Below are 18096 nucleotides of genomic sequence, written 5' to 3' on the forward strand. Positions count from 1 at the left end.
GAATGCAAATTTACTGGAGATTGTGGCTGTGAGGTACTGGAGGTTGTGGGGGTTGAGGTACTGGAGGGTGTGGCTGTGAGGTACTGGAGGGTGTGGGGGTTGAGGTACTAGATGGTGTGGCTGTGAGGTACTGGAGGTTGTGGGGGTTGAGGTACTAGATGGTGTGGCTGTGAGGTACTGGAGGGTGTGGGGGTTGAGGTACTGGAGGGTGTGTCAGTGAGGTACTGGAGGGTGTGGCAATGAGGTAGTGGAGGGTGTGGCAGTGTGGTTCTAGAGGGTGTGGGGGTTGAGGTACTGGAGGGTGTGTCAGTGAGGTACTGGAGGGTGTGGCAGTGAGGTACTGGAGGGTGTGGCAGTGAGGTACTGGAGGGTGTGGCAGTGAGGTACTGGAGGGTGTGGCTGTGAGGTACTGGAGGTTGTGGGGGTTGAGGTACTAGATGGTGTGGCTGTGAGGTACTGGAGGTTGTGGGGGTTGAGGTACTGGAGGGTGTGTCAGTGAGGTACTGGAGGGTGTGGCAATGAGGTACTGGAGGGTGTGGCAGTGTGGTTCTAGAGGGTGTGGGGGTTGAGGTACTGGAGGTTGTGGGGGTTGAGGTACTGGAGGTTGTTGGGGTTGAAGTACTGGAGGTTGTGGCTGTGAGGTACTGGAGGGTGTGGGGGTTGAGGTACTGGAGGGTGTGGCGGTGTGGTACTGGAGGGTGTGGCTGTGCGGTACCGGAGGGTGTGGCAGTGAGGTACCGGAGGTTGTGGGGGTTGAGGTACCGGAGGGTGTTGGGGTTGAGGTACCGGATTGCAATTCTCTTTATTTTACTTAAATGCAAAAATCCACTAACACAATAAAAGTGTACTGAAAATAGTGAGGTATAAAAATTGTTTGACTTGTATGACTTTATTACAGGAGACGGGTTTGGAGGACGGCGCTCTTTATTCCCAATCCGCTATGTAATGACCAGTCACTGAGATAACTCTCTGTAATGACCAGTCACTGTGAGATCACTCTCTGTTACCCCCGAGCTCCAGCTATCTGTTATTAGAGCAAGACTTTCTGCTTTAACCAAAGCGTTTTCAGTTTTTTTGCGCGTTTTTTCATAGAGGTCAGGAAAAAAAGGCTCCCGCTTCCACACAGTGATATCTCTGGGTGATGGAGCTGTAGATGTGTGGTCATGTTGGAAGTATTTCCATGTCTGTATCTAACTCGTGTGGAACACTGCTTAAACACAGTCATGTTTTGTTTACTGTTTTTGTTTCATCGGCATCATGGTCAACAACAAATGTCCCCACTCCACAGATCTGAATCACGGCGCTGCTTCCTCGTGTTTCTGCCTCACTTCACCGCTCTCCAGGGTTAGAGTGAAATCTGACACCAGCATCACAAGAATGGTTACCGCCCCTAACTTTAGCGCTCACTGATTGGATATTTACTCGCGGGGAGGCGTGTCTGTCTCAGTACGTAGACATCCAGTATTTTAACAAAACCTGTAGTATTGAACCGTGGAGGTCATACCGAACGGTTCAATATTATATTGAGTATTGTGGCATCCCTAATGGGCACTCTGAGCGATCTGTGGCTGAGCAGTCTCATACACAACAGGGTCACTTCCTCCTGTAACAGTCATTTACATTGTCTTTTGACTTTTGCCACAGTTGTTCTTCTGTTGCTTCGGGCCAGACCTTTGTCGCCCTTGCGCATCGATGAACTTCTGACCTCCAACACTCTGTCACCCTGTTCGTCTCTCCCCAGACCACGGTCAGTGGGTACTCACCACCACTGTCCAGACAGGAACACCTTGCAAGCCTTGCTGTTCCATGGATGTGACCCTGGTCAGAGTCACTCAGGTCTTTATTCGCTAATAGATAATAAACCGTATTTGTTTCATGTGTGAGTGCTCATAATTTACATTTTATTAGGAACACTGTGGGTAAGGCTTTCATGGCGTAGATTCCACGACATTCCTGACATTTTTACCCACTTTTAGGACACTAGTACCTCTTTTTTAGCTTTCAATAGCCACTTTTGTAGCACAAGCACCACTTTTAAGCCTCTTTTAAGATACCAGCAGCTATGTTTTCCCATATTTAGCATTCTAGTGCATCTTTTTTATCTCGTTAACCACTTTTATAAAACCAGTGCCACATTTCTAACATGTCAATGCCTCTGTTTAGTTATTTAGTGTGTTTTAGGCCTAGTTTAGGACAACATTCAACTCTTTTTAGCTTATTTTAGTCTCTTTTAGGAGACACTTTAGTGTCATCAGTGCCCATTGTATTTTGTTTTAGGACATGAGAGCCTCTTTTTAAATTTATTTATTTATTTATTTATAACAAAACCTGTAGTACATTTTAATTCATTAATAAATTTATTTATTTATTTATTTTACTTTTAGTTTGTCATTTCCTCTATTTTGCTATTTGGTCTTAGCACATTTAGGTCTCTTTTAAGACATCAGGGACTCAAGGCACTGTAGTTTATTTCTAGGATAAAAGTCCTTCTAACCCTTTATTTATTTTTTATTTTTTCCCCCTTATATAAAGTTTACATTGTATTTTATTTGATTCTGCTTTGGGCAGCATTTGCCTATTTTTACTTTATCGTATCCTTTTTTTAGGACACCAGTTCTTCTTTTTCTATTTTGTCAGTCCCTCTAATCAATTTTTTTTTAGACATTGTAGTCTATTTTAGGATACAGATGTCTCTATGTAACCCATTTTACTCTATTTATGCTTCCTAATTTTAGTTTATTTTATCCTGTTTTATACCAGTGCCTCTCTTTTTAGTTTCTTTTAGGATACCAGAGCTTATTTTACTTTAGTGCACCTTTAGTGCAATTGTGTTTGTTTTGTTTTATTCTAGGTTCTACACATCTTGCCTCTTCTTTCACTTTTTCCCCTCTTTCAGTACACCCCTGATTCTCATTAGCCTGTCTCTCTCAGGGACACCTGTGCCTCTCTAACACAGGTTTTTTCCTGTAGCTTGTAGGTGTTTGTATCATTTTCGCCACGTCTGAAGCAGGGGGAAAGACCAAGACACCAAAACGGTTGTGGTTTCAGTGAACTACTGCATTGCCTCTGTAGACTTACTTCATGTGGACCGTGTTTCACTTCTCTATTTTCTCGTTAAGAATGTTCACTTTGTTTCGCTCGAAGTTACTCAAACAGACAAGGCAGAGTAAAAGACGGGAGGATCGTCCTGTTGGACTTTGACTAACCGTGGAACACAGGTAACAGCTATCTCTAGACCAGACAGACATGTAAACACCTTTATACACCATGAGGGTGATTTTATTTAATTTTTTTTTTTTTTAGCACTGTTTGCATGAACAGATAATGATTTCTGTTATTGCAGCTGTGATACCACGGTGTTTACCCTCCAGCTGCACTGATTTACTTAGTGACAGATCATTTAGCCACTTGTACAGCACATGCTCCATATGTTATCAACTTCATATGATGTTCATATAACATCGTATTAACGGTCTTAGCATTTAACCAGGAGGAATCTGCGCCCTCAGCTGTAGCAGAAGGTGGTGTTACAGGAATATGATCCACTTCTGGATAAATGGAGGTGAAGGATAATCCACTTCCTGTCAGGGTCGCAGCACAGTCATTGATGATTTTATAGCAACGTCTCACACTTTACTTTGACTTCACTTAATCACAGTGCATGTCGTCACTATCAAACTAGAACTGTTATTTTATTGGGCATGAATTTATAAATCTAATGCTCAGATTTTCTCTTTTCTCCAACTCAGACCTTTTAAACATGCATTAGTTGCTGCAGCGGCGCTTTAATGTTTTTCTGTATGAATGCGTGAATGTGATTTAACCATCATCAGATTCTCCCAATTCACAATATTAACAAATACATACCTTAATATCATGTTATATGCATTATCACTAGCACCTTTATATATAGCAGCACTTCTCAAAGTCCGGACTCCGGTCCAGATCCGGACCCGGAGGGAATTCAATCCAGAGCTGCCTCCATTTCATATTTTACGAGCACTAATCAGTGTGTATGGGATTAAAAGTGTGGATTGCCTACTCTGATAAACGCATGCTAAACAACTTGTCTTTTTGGAGATGCTCCGAAATGAAAACGAAGGCGAGATATTAAAAGTTTTCTTGCGTGACGTTGTCATGACAACCAGTGAGCGTATGGATGGGTGACTGGCCAGCGTATGGATGGGTGACATGGATGAGTGAGTTTGGTGTGGAGGAACTTGACTGGCCTGCACAGAGTCCTGACCTCAATCTGATAGAACACCTTTGGGATGAATTAGAGTGGAGACAGAGAGCCAGACCCATAAACACACTCCTCCTAAACCTTATGGAAAGCCTTCCCAGAAGAGTTGAAGCTGTTATAGCTGTAAAGGGCAAACCAACTCCATATTACATTCATGTGCATGTAAAGGCAGACGTCCCAGTTTTGGTCTGGCTCACAGTCTCCGCTCTAATTCATCACAAAGGTGTTCTATCAGGTTGAGGTCAGGACTCTGTGCAGGCCAGTCAAGTTCCTCCACACCAAACTCACTCATCCATGTCTTTATGGACCTTGCTTTGAATACTGGTGTGCAGTCATGTGGGAACAGGAGGGGGTCATCCCCAAACTATCCCAAAATTATTATTATTTTTTTTTGTACCACTCAGAATCCACCGTAACATATGATTAGGGAAAGTCTCCATTTTTGAGATGACAGTGACGTGTTCATACGGACGAGAGACGGAATTCTTTTGATGATGATCATAAAGTAAAAGCACTTTTATACCATTTCCAGCAGCTGGACCATGAAAGTTCTGAGATGTTGCCGATTATGATTTGTTTCCTCATATTTCTGGGAGATTTTAGGACGTAAAGTTGAAGCCAAACAACCGCTGGAGATTCTGCGTAGTGATACACATCAGGACACCTGTGTGATGAAATGTAGTGTAGAGGAGCTGAAGCCCTAGATTCGACAGGAAGTGTGCACTGTGTGTGAGCATACAAGGTAAAAATCCCGTATACACACACACATTTTATATATATATATATATATATATATATATATATATATATATATATATATATATATATATATATATATATATATATATATAAATAAGTATAAATGTGTGTGTGTGTGTGTGTGTATATATATATATATATATATATATATATATATATATATATATATATATATATATATATATATATATATATATATATATATATATATCACAATCACGTGACTGAGACAGACACGCACTTGCGGGATGGGGATAGACATGATAGCAGTGATGACTTAAACAGATGTTATTGGACGTGATTGACAAGTCTTGGACAGAGTAACTCATCTAAATGTTTTTGCGTCTTCTCCGTGTTCTGTAATTGCAGTGAAAATCTTTATTAATATAAAGTATGTTAAAACGAGGCAGTGATGATGTGAGAGTAAATTAACGTGAGGAAACTGAGGGTGGTGGAATCTGGAGCTTTTCTCTTGCTCAGCACATGCACACTGTCTTCTGACCTGAATATTATCACTTCAGGAGAGCAGGTGTGTGTGGGTAGGGGTGTGTGTGTATATATGTATGCCTGTGTGTGTGTATATAGGTGTAAACTTGTGTATGTATGTGTTCAAGCATGTGCATATACACTATATTGCCAAAAGTATTCGCTCACCCATCCAAATAATCAGAATCAGGTGTTCCAATCACTTCCATGGCCACAGGTGTATAAAATCAAGCACCTAGGCATGCAGACTGTTTTTACAAACATTTGTGAAAGAATGGGTCGCTCTCAGGAGCTCAGTGAATTCCAGCGTGGAACTGTGATAGGATGCCGCCTGTGCAACAAATCCAGTCGTGAAATTTCCTCGCTCCTAAATATTCCACAGTCAACTGTCAGCTGTATTATAAGAACGTGGAAGTGTTTGGGAACGACAGCAACTCAGCCACGAAGTGGTAGGCCACGTAAATTGACGGAGCGGGGTCAGCGGATGCTGAGGAGCATAGTGCGAAGAGGTCGCCAACTTTCTGCAGAGTCAATCGCTACAGACCTCCAAACTTCATGTGGCCTTCAGATTAGCTCAAGAACAGTGCGCAGAGAGCTTCATGGAATGGGTTTCCATGGCCGAGCAGCTGCATCCAAGCCATACATCACCAAGTGCAATGCAAAGCGTCGGATGCAGTGGTGTAAAGCACGCCGCCACTGGACTCTAGAGCAGTGGAGACGCGTTCTCTGGAGTGACGAATCGCGCTTCTCCATCTGGCAATCTGATGGACGAGTCTGGGTTTGGCGGTTGCCAGGAGAACGGTACTTGTCTGACTGCATTGTGCCAAGTGTAAAGTTTGGTGGAGGGGGGATTATGGTGTGGGGTTGTTTTTCAGGAGCTGGGCTTGGCCCCTTAGTTCCAGTGAAAGGAACTCTGAATGCTTCAGCATACCAAGACATTTTGGACAATTCCATGCTCCCAACTTTGTGGGAACAGTTTGGAGCTGGCCCCTTCCTCTTCCAACATGACTGTGCACCAGTGACCAAAGCAAGGTCCATAAAGACATGGATGAGTGAGTCTGGTGTGGATGAACTTGACTGGCCTGCACAGAGTCCTGACCTCAACCCGATAGAACACCTTTGGGATGAATTAGAGCGGAGACTGAGAGCCAGGCCTTCTCGTCCAACATCAGTGTGTGACCTCACAAATGCGCTTCTGGAAGAATGGTCAAAAATTTCCATAAACACACTCCTAAACCTTGTGGACAGCCTTCCCAGAAGAGTTGAAGCTGTTATAGCTGCAAAGGGTGGACCGACGTCATATTGAACCCTATGGATTAGGAATGGGATGTCACTTAAGTTCATATGCGAGTCAAGGCAGGTGAGCGAATACTTTTGGCAATATAGTGTATCTCTGCCTGTGTGTGTCTATGCTTGTCTCTGTGTGTGTCTATGCCTTTGTGTGTAAGCATGTGTGTATATATGTGTAGGTATGTTTATTTGTGTGTGTGATCTTCGGTTTTTAGTGGTGCTTCTTTCTTTCTCATTCCCATTCCTCCCCTGTCTCTTCAAGAACCTGATAAAACTGTCATGGCCTTTTCACAAACAGTTCTCTGGAGCATTATCTCTTGTAGTGTGTGTGTGTGTGTGTGTTTGTGTGTGTGTGTGTGTGTGTTTTTGGCTTTTACATATCGTCTGATATTTGGGCCGTAACAGCGTCTGCATCTGGATAAAGACTGTCAGAGAGGTGTAGCGCCATGCAGTCCTGCTTTTCCTGGCGCTGATTAAAATCGCTTCCGCTAGGCTGCTCCGACTGACAGCTCAGTTTCCTAATCACTTCAGTTCAGATCGAGCAGCTCGGCAATTACGCCGCTGATATTCCCAACGAGTGACGTGAACAGATTTGTTGTTCTCGACTAGCTACCCGCTACAGTCATGTGAAGAATGTACACCAATCAGGCATAACATTATGACCACCTGCCTAATATTGTGTTGGTCCCCCTTTTGCTCCCAAAACAGCCCTGACCCATCGAGGCATGGACTCCACTAGGTGACTGAAGGTGTGCTGTGGCACCAAGATGTTAGGTCATAATGTTATGCCTGATCGGTGTATATAAGCAGGTTAACTTGGGCAGTTTGGGAAGCTTTGGACATTTTGCTCCTGTCTTAAGGGAGTGAAATATCCATCATCTGCTTGATCGATCACCTTGAACATTTGGAATCAGCCTGGAGATCTTCTCCATGCCTCATATCATGCGCAGGCCCTCGTTCACATGCAGTATTGGCCTGGTGAGTGACGTGGGTGTATTTCCTCACCCCGGGTGCTTTCCAGGACCTCTCTTCAATGACAAGTTGGTTGCAAAATGACTTCTCGTGTAGTGCTGCAGTCAACCAGTGAGGTCACTCAGAGCGCCTTCCTGCTTCTGCTACTGAGACTAATGTGGGCTCGAGTTTCAAGCTTATTGTTATCCATCTGCATTCATGTGTATGCTCACGATGATGAAGACATCTCAGGCATGGTGGCCTAGTTTAGATATTATGAGTGTCTCTCAGCCAGAATACTGCATGTAAACAGTTATAGGTTATATAGCTGTTGTTTTCTAGTTGATGTATAAAGCAAACGTCTGAGGAACATATATGATGTAATGTTAGATGATTTTAAATATAAATAAATAAATAAAAAGATGCACGATATTTTAACACTAAAGGCTTTATTTATACCACAATAGAATACACATAATACTTATTTTCCGATCAGAAATCTAACAGCAGTCACATTTATTTAATCCATTTCACTTTATTTGATTGACACACAGCCGGATCACACCATACGCCGGTTTTCTCATCACTTCACCATATCACACAGCCACAATTATTACGATTCATCTCTCCGAAATACCCTAAAAGAGCAGCCTTTTTTTTTTGTCCCTCACACCAATAAAACAGCTGACCAGTCACATGCAGGATAAATCTGAAATCAAGACCTTCCCAAACTCTCCTATATTAACCAATGCCATCTAGAAGCTCCGCCCACTTCCCCAGACTCAATTGCTTTTGGTTTCTGTCACTGAGACTATTTTGGGAAATAAAAACAGATCAAAATTTATGTTCAGTACAGCGAACTTTAAACAATTCTATATTTAATGCCAGATTCATTTATTCATATTTTTTGGCTTTGCTATAACAGAGAGAGGAGGTAAAAAAAAAAAAGTAGTTTTTGACCCCAAAAAAAAATTAAAGAAGACTTTCTGAATAATTTTAATGACTAGGATAATTAGAAAATATTATAATTAAAGATAGTGTAATTAAAAAACAATTTTTCTGTCCCTAAATTAAATTTTTTAGGCAATAATTTTTATTTTATTTTATTTTATTTTATTTTATTTTATTTTATTTCCAATAAAACACCCATAAATCACAAGACGGTGTTTAATTCATGTTTTTCAGTTCAGTTGCTATTTCTTCTTTTGGAATTCTTTTCTAAATTTCAAAACATTTGAGTAGAAACCCCCCGGGACAGGCATACATCCGAAAACACCCTTGACCAAGCGTATTTTCTGATAACGGGGTGCTTTGTTGCAAACTTTCTCAAAATCAAGCTCATTTTTCAAAATCGAGAACTGCAGTGGTACGTTTCAAAACATCCCTCTTTCTTCTCCACCTTTACTTTTATCCCTGGTTAAGGTGTTACTGTATACATGGCAATGCTACAGTGATCTTTTAGCACCCTGTGAGTGGGAGGGGCTTATTACATGTGCAGAGGAATGGGCGGGGCCAAGAGATTTTTGAATGAATTGATTCATTGAACATTCTGGAGAGAACGAAATAGAAATGTGTGTGTGTGGATATAACACAGTGCTGCAGGGCACACTGAACACATTCCAGCAGGTCGTGTAGCTTGAGCAGATTACAGCAGTGTGTCCGTGGAGTCGGGTTACAGTGTGTCGGAGCTCACACCCCGCTCATGGACACACAGATTTCTACACGTTTCTGTTGTCGAGTCGATCGTCATGGCGATAAACACAAGTCAGATTTTATCATCGGCCCGTCCCGTTCCGTTCCCTGTATTATGGGTATTAGAAAATGTCAGTAGAATATTAAAAACAACACAATAAGTGCTTTAAATTTATTAATGCAGTTACGGGAGTCACATTAGTTCTGGTCAGTAGCGTGTCCGTAAGTGACTGAAAGTCTCAAGAGCGAGTGGTGGGTGGAGATTAATGCCATCAATCATGTAGGCATGTTTACAGAAGTCTAGAACATCTTAGGAAACCTAATCACCTTAAATTCTACAGCCGTACTCGGACAGGATTAGGTTTAAGAGTTGTGTATGTAATGATGCATCTCTGTGACTTTAGTCTTGTCCGAATCTATCATCAGTACTTTATTTATTTATTATTTATTTATTTTACCGGCTGCATGTGGAATAATCTGGAGAGATGACTCTTATTACTGCTGTAAAGTGGATTTGGATCGTTGATGATGTTTCATGGTCGTATTACGGTGCAGGTTTCTAATATTTTGACCTCCTGGTTTATGAAGGATCCCAGGTTTGTGTGTGATGATGGTACAATGATTTAATGTTCTGTAACCGCGGCGCTGACAGGAACTCTCAGGTTTATGTTCACGCGCTCAGTCGAAATGAGCATTGTTTCTATAGTAACAGGGATTTGTATTACAGACACGCCACGTCTGTCTGTCTTGGTCTTTATCTCTTTCTTTGTCGGTGTCTGTCAGTTTGTCTTTGTGTTTACCTGTCTGTCTGTCCACCTGTCTTTCTCTGTCGCCCTCTTTTTGTTTTTTTATTTACCTGTCTGTCTGCCTGTCTCCTGTCTGTCTGTCTGCCTTTCTTTCTTTCGGGCATTCTCTTTTCTACTTTTTCATTTTCCTGTCTGTCTGTCTGTTTGTCTGGCTGTCATAATGTCTAACTGTCTGTCTGTCGTAATGGCTATCCATCTATCTATCTATCTATCTATCTATCTATCTATCTATCTATCTATCTATCTATCTATCTATCTATCTGTCTATCTATCTATCTATCTGTCTATCTATCGTTCTATCGTTCTATCGTTCTATCGTTCTATCTATTGTTCTGTCGTTCTATCTATTGTTCTATTGTTCTATCGTTCTATCTATTGTTCTATCTATCGTTCTATCTATTGTTCTGTCGTTCTATCTATTCTATCGTTCTATCTATTGTTCTGTCGTTCTATCTATTGTTCTATCGTTCTATCTATTGTTCTATCTATTTATCTGTCTGTCTATCTATCTATCTATCTGTCTATCTGTCTTGTGTCCACATCACTGTCCTGTTCTGGACTCCTGTCTTCACTTGGACATGACGTTGTTTCAGTCTTAGCGTTACCGCTTGCTGAGCGGTCGCCATGGTAACGGGAGTCGGAGCTGAGCATGTTTGCAGCACCCTGCTGAAAGGATGTGGTGAGCTTCTTTCACTCCATATCTCTCCATCTCTATTCTTTCTTTTCTGGGTGTCTACCTCTCTATCAGTACATTGTCACAGCCTCTCTCTCTCTCCCTCTCTGTCTGTCTACAGTCAGGTCTAAAACTATTGGTCATTGATTGTTATTATTGTTTGAGGTGTCTCAGAGTGTATTGGAGTATGTTTTTGTTGTAAATGAGTAATGTGCATGGCCGGACAGTGCAGAGATTCAGCTTTAAAGTCCGAGTGTTTACGTGCAGATCAGCTGAACAGCAGGAACGCTGTTTTTATACACTGTCCTGTCTTTTATAATGTACAGAGAGGACTTGGACAGCTCAGCTTCTCAGCTGCTTCATGGCCAGATGTGTGTTATTCCCTCATTACTTTACTCACATGTAAGCAGATAAAAGCTCTGGAGTTGACTGCTTCGCATGTGGAGTTAGTTAACTCTCAACGTGAAGTCCAGAGAGCCGTCACTGCCTGTGAAGCAAACCTTCATTAGGCTTAGGGCCATGGAGCAAGGGAGCATGGGGAAGAGTGCTGGAACTCTCCTGAGCTGGACTCATCTGTCTATCTGTCTGTCTATCTGTCTGTTTGTCTATCAGTGTATCACCATTTTTCTTAAATGTAATCTGTCTGTCTTATTATTTATCTATTTCTTTGTCCATCTGTTTATATATGCGTCTCACCATATCTATCACCTTTAGTCCTTCTCTATCTGTCTGTCTCTGTATCACCATCTCTCACATTTTGTCTGTCTATCTGTCTGTCACCATATCTCTCAATTTTGTCTCTGTCTGTCTATCAGTCTGTGTATCACCATCTCTCAATTTTATCTCTATCTGTCTGTCTGCGTATCACCATATCTCTTACATTTTGTCTGTCTGTCTGTGCATCACCATTTCTATCACATTTCATATATCTGTCTATCTGTCTGTTTGTCTGTCTGGCTATCTGTCTGTCTGTCTGTCTGTCTGTTTGTGTTTATCAGTATTTCTCTCACTTCCTCTTTCTGTGTTTGTATCTCTGATTATAAACGTGTCTAACCATATCTCTCACTTTTACCCCCCCCCCACCTCTTCACTACAACCATCGTTTTATGTTTTTTTTTTTCTTTTTCTGTTCAACTTCAGCAGTCTGAGTGCAGCAGTGGGAGGAGAAATCGTGTGTGTGTGTGTGTGTGTGTGTGTACCAGGTGGAGTCAGGAGTTGTTGTGGTGAGGGTTGCAACATTGTGAATGCAGCTGTAGACCTCGATTGTTTCGTTTTGCAAAGCGCACTCGTTTTCCCGGCTCTCTCTCTCTCTGTCTGTGTGTGAGAAAGAGAGAGTATATGAGTCACTTGGTAGAAACTATTAAAAGAAGAGGAGCAGCAGAACTTGTGTGTACACGCGAACTTGTGTGTGTGAGAAAGAGACAGAGTGAGCAGAGTGGTAGAGTCCTAAAGAGGAGTTGTAGAGTGTCAAGTAGTAGCATGTGTAAGAGAGATAATGTCACAAGATGACCTCTGACCCTCGGCCGGAGCCTCGGTCGGGATGCTGAGCTTCTTAGATAAGGTAGGACTCGTCCCATAACTCTGTGTGTGTGTTCTCGATCACTTCTCGACTATTAATACTCTACAAGTTTATGAAGAATAATGAAGACGAGGCGATTTCTCTGTACTAATGAGCCACGGTTTGATGTTTGGTCAGATTTTCCTTTCACAGGCTGAAATTAAATTGAAACACATCACAATGGCAGTAAAAAATTGAGGCGTCTCGTTAGGCACGGCAGGAACAGAGCAGCCATTTTGTCTGTGCCTTTCATGTGATTTTTATTGATTGATTATTAATTTTATTAATTATTTTTCATACGTCTATTTTTTAATTCATAAAATTATTTTAACTGAGTGTGGCTTTATTTATTTATTTATTTATTTATTTATTTTTTTATTTATTTTAAAGTATGACCTTTTTGGGGGGGATTATTACATAATCTAGTATTGTGGAAAAATTAAATCCTCAGTGTTTTATACACTTCCATCCAAACACACGTGAGAAGTGTGTTTAATGCTTCAGGTTCGCACTCAGCACCAGGGATTTTACAGCGTAGGCCTGATGTACGAGAAACGCAGAGGCGCCATCTTCCAGCCGTTACTTCTGACTCCTGAAGGTCATGGGCGCAGCGTGTTAACGGATTTACAGAAGCCTCGGGTTCGGGAATAAATATAACACCAGAGCTCGTCCTGCTGGGTAACGTTGTGTCGTAGTTATCCTTACAGATGAAGATTCATGGCTTTAATGTTTATTTTTTTTAACTCGTAATGAGTTTTGGGCGGGGTTAATGTAATGAGGTTCCCTAGATTTTACCTCCCAAGATACAGGCATTTATTCCACTTGGAATGATTTAGATAGTATTCACAACACAAGAGGCTGGTTCAGGATTCTGTATTAATCTCCTGTGTAAGGTGTGACCCAAATCACGTCCTTGTGCACTATTCTGCACCGTAAGTAGCCCCTAGGGTAGATAGTGTGAGTAGCGTGTTAACACTGACGAAGAGAAGTGCACTTCAAGTACCCCGATAATACCCTGACTTAACCTGGGGGAAGATTAAAAGGAGTGTGTAGAATGTGCAGCTTTGCTGGACATTCAAGATGGCCGACGACTCTTCGGTCGTGTTATAATTGTATTTTAAATTAACTCACGTTGTGTAGATTTATTTTTTTCAACATTTGTGTAAAATATTCACCATTTCATGTGTTTGACTTTGAAAAGTTCTGCTTAGTTACTAGCCTTCTAGATGCTAGAGTGGACAGTGTGTAGTACATCATTACTAGCAGCACTAGCTTAATCCTGCCATAAACTTGGGCGGGTTTCATCTCCATCTGCTAAACATGCTATCGCTGCATCCATGCGCACTATTCTAGATTGTTATTGATCACTTGATTGAGATCTCTCTATCTATTGTGGTTAGTGTTAGTGTTTTATACACCTCTCAGACCTACAGAGCTGGTCTCGGGTACCTTCCAGATTCTCTTGCTTGGAGTTTTTGGAGTTTTTGATTTCACGACGACTGCAGAACATGCAGGATGTGGTAGCTTAGTGGTTAAGGTGTTGGACTTCTGACTGGAAGGTTGTGAGTTTGAATTCCAGGTCTACTAAGCTTGCCACTGCTGTGCCCCTGAGCAAGGCCCTTAAACCTCAGTTGCTCAGTTATATAAAAAAATGAGATAAAACTCTGGGTAAAGCCATCTGTTCCACTTGGAAACCCGACAGACCCGGGGTGTTTAGGCTCTGATACGAGATCTGATGAACACTGTGAGTAGAGCTGGGCGATATGGCCAAAAAATTGAATCTCCGATTTTTTTTAAAACAAAATTCGATTTTCGATTTTAAAACGATAATTTTTCTTTAATAAAAAATGTAATGTAATAATTTGATTTGAGCAAAAACAATATAACCAAACATATGAACTGCTAATTTGGACTAAAAGTGCAAAATACTTTCGCTAACAAGTTTTTTTTTGTTATTTTAGAAAAACAATAATCAGTACAACATAAACCTTTTTTGGGGATTTATAAAATGCAAACTTTCACCAGTCTTTACAAGTTCTAATTATTCTAGTAAAATGAAGTAATATAACAAAATATGAGGGATTTGTAAAGTGCAAACTGCAGACTTAACTTAAATCACTTTTTATAAAATAAATAATTGTCACTGGAAAAAATCCCTGAAGAAAAACAATTTTAAAGCAGTTCAACATGCAACTATCACGCTAAATAAAACCAACATGCAACTATCACGCTAAATAAAACCAACATGCAACTATCACGCTAAATAAAACCAACATGCAACTATCACGCTAAATAAAACCAACATGCAACTATCACGCTAAATAAAACCAACATGCAACTATCACGCTAAATAAAACCAACATGCAACTATCACGCTAAATAAAACCAACATGCAACTATCACGCTAAATAAAACCAACATGCAACTATCACGCTAAATAAAACCAACATGCAACTAACACGCTAAATAAAACCAACATGCAACTATCACGCTAAATAAAACCAACATGCAACTATCACGCTAAATAAAACCAACACGCAACTATCACGCTAAATAAAACCAACACGCAACTATCACGCTAAATAAAACCAACACGCAACTATCACGCTAAATAAAACCAACACGCAACTATCACGCTAAATAAAACCAACACGCAACTATCACGCTAAATAAAACCAACACGCAACTATCACGCTAAATAAAACCAACACGCAACTATCACGCTAAATAAAACCAACACGCAACTATCACGCTAAATAAAACCAACACGCAACTATCACGCTAAATAAAACCAACACGCAACTATCACGCTAAATAAAACCAACACGCAACTATCACGCTAAATAAAACCAACACGCAACTATCACGCTAAATAAAACCAACACGCAACTATCACGCTAAATAAAACCAACACGCAACTATCACGCTAAATAAAACCAACACGCAACTATCACGCTAAATAAAACCAACACGCAACTATCACGCTAAATAAAACCAACACGCAACTATCACGCTAAATAAAACCAACACGCAACTATCACGCTAAATAAAACCAACACGCAACTATCACGCTAAATAAAACCAACACGCAACTATCACGCTAAATAAAACCAACACGCAACTATCACGCTAAATAAAACCAACACGCAACTATCACGCTAAATAAAACCAACACGCAACTATCACGCTAAATAAAACCAACACGCAACTATCACGCTAAATAAAACCAACACGCAACTATCACGCTAAATAAAACCAACACGCAACTATCACGCTAAATAAAACCAACACGCAACTATCACGCTAAATAAAACCAACACGCAACTATCACGCTAAATAAAACCAACACGCAACTATCACGCTAAATAAAACCAACACGCAACTATCACGCTAAATAAAACCAACACGCAACTATCACGCTAAATAAAACCAACACGCAACTATCACGCTAAATAAAACCAACACGCAACTATCACGCTAAATAAAACCAACACGCAACTATCACGCTAAATAAAACCAACACGCAACTATCACGCTAAATAAAACCAACACGCAACTATCACGCTAAATAAAACCAACACGCAACTATCACGCTAAATAAAACCAACACGCAACTATCACGCTAAATAAAACCAACACGCAACTATCACGCTAAATAAAACCAACACGCAACTATCACGCTAAATAAAACCAACACGCAACTATCACGCTAAATAAAACCAACACGCAACTATCACGCTAAATAAAACCAACACGCAACTATCACGCTAAATAAAACCAACACGCAACTATCACGCTAAATAAAACCAACACGCAACTATCACGCTAAATAAAACCAACACGCAACTATCACGCTAAATAAAACCAACACGCAACTATCACGCTAAATAAAACCAACACGCAACTATCACGCTAAATAAAACCAACACGCAACTATCACGCTAAATAAAACCAACACGCAACTATCACGCTAAATAAAACCAACACGCAACTATCACGCTAAATAAAACCAACACGCAACTATCACGCTAAATAAAACCAACACGCAACTATCACGCTAAATAAAACCAACACGCAACTATCACGCTAAATAAAACCAACACGCAACTATCACGCTAAATAAAACCAACACGCAACTATCACGCTAAATAAAACCAACACGCAACTATCACGCTAAATAAAACCAACACGCAACTATCACGCTAAATAAAACCAACACGCAACTATCACGCTAAATAAAACCAACACGCAACTATCACGCTAAATAAAACCAACACGCAACTATCACGCTAAATAAAACCAACACGCAACTATCACGCTAAATAAAACCAACACGCAACTATCACGCTAAATAAAACCAACACGCAACTATCACGCTAAATAAAACCAACACGCAACTATCACGCTAAATAAAACCAACACGCAACTATCACGCTAAATAAAACCAACACGCAACTATCACGCTAAATAAAACCAACACGCAACTATCACGCTAAATAAAACCAACACGCAACTATCACGCTAAATAAAACCAACACGCAACTATCACGCTAAATAAAACCAACACGCAACTATCACGCTAAATAAAACCAACACGCAACTATCACGCTAAATAAAACCAACACGCAACTATCACGCTAAATAAAACCAACACGCAACTATCACGCTAAATAAAACCAACACGCAACTATCACGCTAAATAAAACCAACACGCAACTATCACGCTAAATAAAACCAACACGCAACTATCACGCTAAATAAAACCAACACGCAACTATCACGCTAAATAAAACCAACACGCAACTATCACGCTAAATAAAACCAACACGCAACTGTCGCGCTAAATAAAACCAACACGCAACTGTCGCGCTAAATAAAACCAACCCGCAGCTAACGCGCTAAATAAAACCAACCCGCAGCTAACGCGCTAAATAAAACCAACCCGCAGCTAACGCGCTAAATAAAACCAACCCGCAGCTAACGCGCTAAATAAAACCAACCCGCAGCTAACGCGCTAAATAAAACCAAACAGGAGCCGGACAGCATTTTACATCTGTGTATATGGGCACAATCAGGGGTGAGTCTAGGATTTTCATTTAAGGGGGACTCCGCCCCCATTGAGGGTATAATAGTAAAAAAATAAATAAATAAATAAATAAATAAAATAAAGGTTTGACTAACAGGGTAGGATGGTAAATATATTGCAGCATTCCACTGTATTGCATAGATGTGTATAACATTTGAGTACTGAACAAGCCAAATACGAGTCTTCCTGATCACACACACACACGTGCGCACGCACACACACACACACGTGCGCACGCGCACACACACACACACACGTGCGCACGCACACACACACACACACGTGCGCACGCACACACACACACACACACGCCGTGGTTTCTTCAGTCGGACTGAAGAACGCGCTGAAATTTGTGATCGTCTCAGTCCCCTTTAAATTTCATATGAAAACGGCGGCAGACTTTCGGCTCCTCCCCGTCTTTCAGCGCGTATGAAGAAACCTGAAGAAACCGCGCCTCTCTTAGACACAAGCTCTTTGCCTCGCAGAACTACGGAAGCTCGCTCTGCCAAACCAAAGTGAAATCGGAAAATCGATTTTTGTTTTTTCAGCATC

General features: G+C 40.9%; 1 protein-coding gene across 2 annotated transcripts in view; it reads left to right on the forward strand.

Moving 5' to 3' along the window:
* Positions 1–18096, forward strand: part of nck1b (NCK adaptor protein 1b) — a 66728-nt gene that overhangs the window by 14085 nt on the left and 34547 nt on the right. The window contains exon 1 of one of the 2 annotated variants that reach the window (XM_058388281.1): positions 12210–12461. The exons of the other annotated variant lie outside the window; for it this stretch is intronic. The gene's annotated coding sequence lies outside the window, so the exon portion shown is untranslated. Of the gene's footprint in view, positions 1–12209; positions 12462–18096 lie in introns of those variants that run through there. 2 annotated transcript variants of the gene reach the window in all.

The sequence above is a fragment of the Hemibagrus wyckioides genome, linkage group LG01 (assembly GCF_019097595.1).
Source record: "Hemibagrus wyckioides isolate EC202008001 linkage group LG01, SWU_Hwy_1.0, whole genome shotgun sequence".
Lineage (NCBI taxonomy): Eukaryota > Metazoa > Chordata > Actinopteri > Siluriformes > Bagridae > Hemibagrus > Hemibagrus wyckioides.